The following is a 3,903-nucleotide window of genomic DNA, read 5'->3' as shown; positions in this document are numbered from 1 at the left end:
TCAAGAGGAGACTGGACAGGCACCTGGCTGGCATCTTATGACCCCTGCCACCCCCAGTGCTCCTTCCTGCCCATGGCAGGGGGTCGGACTGGATGATCTGTCTAGGTCCCTCCCGACTCATTGATTCTATGATTCTGTGACCCTGAGTGGAGGAATTAAAGGCTGGAGGGACTTAAGTACTGCAGTGCATAAAGGTTGAGCTTCTTGCTCCTGAAGTAGAATACATTGCTCTGGATAAAGTACCTATACAGGCAGTCCTCAGACTTACAACACAATTGGTTCCTGAAAACCGCATCTTAAATGGAAACGTTGTAACTCGGAACCGATTTTCCCATAGGAAACAATGTTATAAACGGGGGATTGGTTCCTGTACCAAGGCCTGATACCCTATTTTCCTCCAAAATAACCCAGAATTTGAAACCAGCCCCCAGGAGTCCTGGAGACAGCAGAGTAGCTTACTTTCCGTCCTTTCGCAGGGTTTTAGACTTTTCCTTCTGGCTGCAGGAGGATGCACCCATTACTTCTAGTCAGGGTTCAGATTACACTTCGACTCAGGGGGGGTCTGCGAAAAAAATTGAACTTGTTCATCGGAAGGAGCAATCCAATTGGAGACCCCCACCCAGGTTATGATTTTCAAATCTTACAGAGGGGCTCTTGTCTCTTATGGGGAGGGTCTGTCCCCTTCAATATATTGTCAATGCAACAAAACATACTGAGGAGCCTGCATTTGTTTACCACGTGTAATATCTACATTTTTACTGATTTTACCATCTACAGATTTCAAGCAACTTGTTTAGCTTATTCTGGTGAATTTGCAATTTTAATTCACAGCACTAATCATATCTGAATTCAAAGCTTGGAAGCTTCTGCTGGGCTTAGGTGTGAGCCACACCACAGAAATGTACAGGCAGTGCTCGACTGATAATGTTCTGAGTTACAACATTTCGCACTTACAGTGTTTATAAATTGACACCCTGTTTCAACTTTACAATGCCAGTTTTGACTTACAACGCTTGATCCAATGCAATGCCATGCCAATGAACAAGTTCGCGGCTTCACTCATTTCCCTGGAGAACATCTGTCCAAACTTCCTTGGACACTTTCTTTAAGAAAGCAGACGAGACTCCAGAAAGACCTGCAGCCAAGACTCCTGGTAAGACTCCAGCCAAGAACCCTTCAAAAACTCCAGCAAAGTCACGTCAAAGAAGTCCTTCCAAATCAAAATGATTGCTATTTACAATATAAATATATTAATGTCGCTATATTACTCATCTATAATTGATCGAGTACAAAATTCTGGGGTATTTTTGGTGAAAACAGGGTATCAGGCCTTGGTTCAGGAACTAATCCCCCATTTATAACAGAGTTTCTTATGAGAAAATTGGTTCCTAGTTACAACATTTCGACTCAAGACATGGTTTTCAGGAACTGATTTTGTCATAAGTCCGAGGACTGCCTGTATATGGTATGTAGGGGTTCCTGGCAAACCCTAGCTGATGTACCCATGTTAGCTACCTCCACATTTCGTTTGGACACAGCTGTGCCAAATAACACTTGTTGCACCTCCTTCACAACTGTCAGTTGGGAATTAGACTCCAGGTCTCCCTGGTGAGTATCCTTATCACAAGTCTACAGTGTCATGCTCCCTTTTTCTTCTCCTTCTAGCTAATGAAGCTTGAATTCTTTTTTCACATTGGCATCACTTCAAGAAAAGGAATGCCCAACTGCCTATGGCCTGGTAAAACAGGCCTGGGACATGGGTTATGGGGATTCTCCTGGGACATAGGGATTGAATCCTTTCAGGTAGGAAGGGTTTTAAATCCGACTGCACCACTTCTCCAAGGAGTGCTCCAAACATCACTACTTTTATCTATGCTGTAAAAGAATGGTATCTGCAATTTCAATTGTTAGTTAGCAGCCAAATCTTTCTGGTGTGCTCTGAGATCAAGTCCTCCAGGGGCTAATGTGGAGGAATACCTAGTTTCTGGATCACACCCAGACTTAGGCATGACTTAGGCTCCGCCCTGTCTGAACTGGGTGAAGTCATACACAGAGATCACAATCTTGGATCTGGTCCTGAGTTAACTGCATGAGGCATCTGTACAAATGCATCCTGGAGCCAGGTTTAAAATTTAAAGTAAAGTTACGTTCCAAATGGCAACAGGACTTCTAATAGTATGCTTTGCAGTTGCATTATTCTGCTGAGTTCCCTGCAGTTCTGTTCTCCAAGGCTTTGTGTTCAAACAATCTCAAATCAAGCACAATTTGATCTGGTGAGTACTTGATGAGAACCCACAAAAAAACCAAATCTGCTTTCCTGCAGGTAAATAATCCAATACTCCCCAGTCTTTCCTATTATCCAGGACGGAACCTCATTATGAAATCTGAGAATACTACTCTGCTCTTTCAGATGAAACAAACAGACATCTTGATTATTGTTTGTTATTGGAAGGAAGATCTTATGATATTATGACACTTTTCTTCTCCAAGAACTGAACAGGATTTTCTTAACCAATGTGTCCTGATTTAGCAATAGCTGGGCTAAGTATATTCTTTGATCCTCCATCTCAACTGGATATCAATAGTCCAGACCACCTGGCATGTTTTTTAGAAAACAGGTATTTCTGAAATCTTATCCTGCTCTAAATTGTTACAGTGGTGTGTATTTCACTGAAGGGAACACTGACGTTTTTCTTCCTTATAGAGTTCAGACAACTCATTTTCTTATAAAATAACCCGTACACAATTTCCTCAAATAAAAAAATATGGGAAATCATTCTCCACATGAGGTGGCTACTTCTTAGAATGTTGTTTTTACTGAAATTTAAAAAGTCAATTGGTACAAAAACAAAGTGAGGAAAGATATGATGAAACTAAACCAGAAATATTTCATTCTTGGTAAAAACACATACTATAATGTATTCCTGTAAATTAAATTAATTGCTTTTATTAGTATATTAACTATTGCAGGACACCAGTAGATGTCAGTTTAACATCAGGAATGAGAAATGCCTTTGCAAATGCGCTAGGCTTATTAGTTTTTGTTTTCACAGCAATAATACTTTCCTACCATAGAAACTTCATGAAGACTATATTAAAACTGAAATGATGTAAAAGACTGCAAGCTGTAGTTAACATTCCACAATATGCCCTGAAGGTGTTTTCCTTTTAAAAAAAAGAAAAGAAATGAAACAAAAATGAACGGGAATAATTAGACCAGGAAAATAAACCATCTTTATTGCAGAAATTAGAATGTGCATTTCACTGTGGAGTGAGTGTGAAATCTGAACACCGATACAGAAAAAAGCCCCAAAGGATTTTGACTCATGCTAATCTTCAAGGTTTCTAAGTTAGAAGGAAGAGCTAATGAGGCTATACCTTGTGTGTAATATTGAAAAGAGCATCAAGGTTTAGGAACGATTAAAAATGTCATTTATGGAGGCTCTGGACATGCTTTCAAAGAACAAGCATTTGTACACAGATGAGGAGGAAAGAACTAAGTAAGGAAACAGTAGATACTTTGGTTATGTACTTTCCAGCTAGGAAAAAAAATCTAATATGACCTGAAGTAGGAGTGGCAATTCTTTAGCTCATTGTGAAATTAAATACATTTCAAATTTAGAACTGCACTAACCTAAAGGCTAGAGCTAGGATTTTCAAAGTAACAAGGGATTTGGGGCACATCAATAGCCTGTGACTGTTAAAAGGGCCTTATTTTAGAAAGGACTGAATATGCAGCCCTGTGAAAAATTAGGCCACTTTTGAGTGTCATATTGAGCAGCCAATGCTGAGATACTCAGAATCAATAGTCACTTTATAACTGTGGCCTAAAAGGATAAGTCAGTACAAAACTACAAAGGAAAAAGGGCAAAACAGACCCCAGACCTATGAATCTAGACCTAG

Source organism: Gavialis gangeticus, unplaced genomic scaffold (genome assembly GCF_001723915.1).
Source record: "Gavialis gangeticus isolate Ggan-Ray unplaced genomic scaffold, GavGan_comp1, whole genome shotgun sequence".
NCBI lineage: Eukaryota > Metazoa > Chordata > Crocodylia > Gavialidae > Gavialis > Gavialis gangeticus.
The sequence above is the reverse complement of the archived record's forward strand: the minus strand, read 5'-3'. Positions refer to the sequence as shown.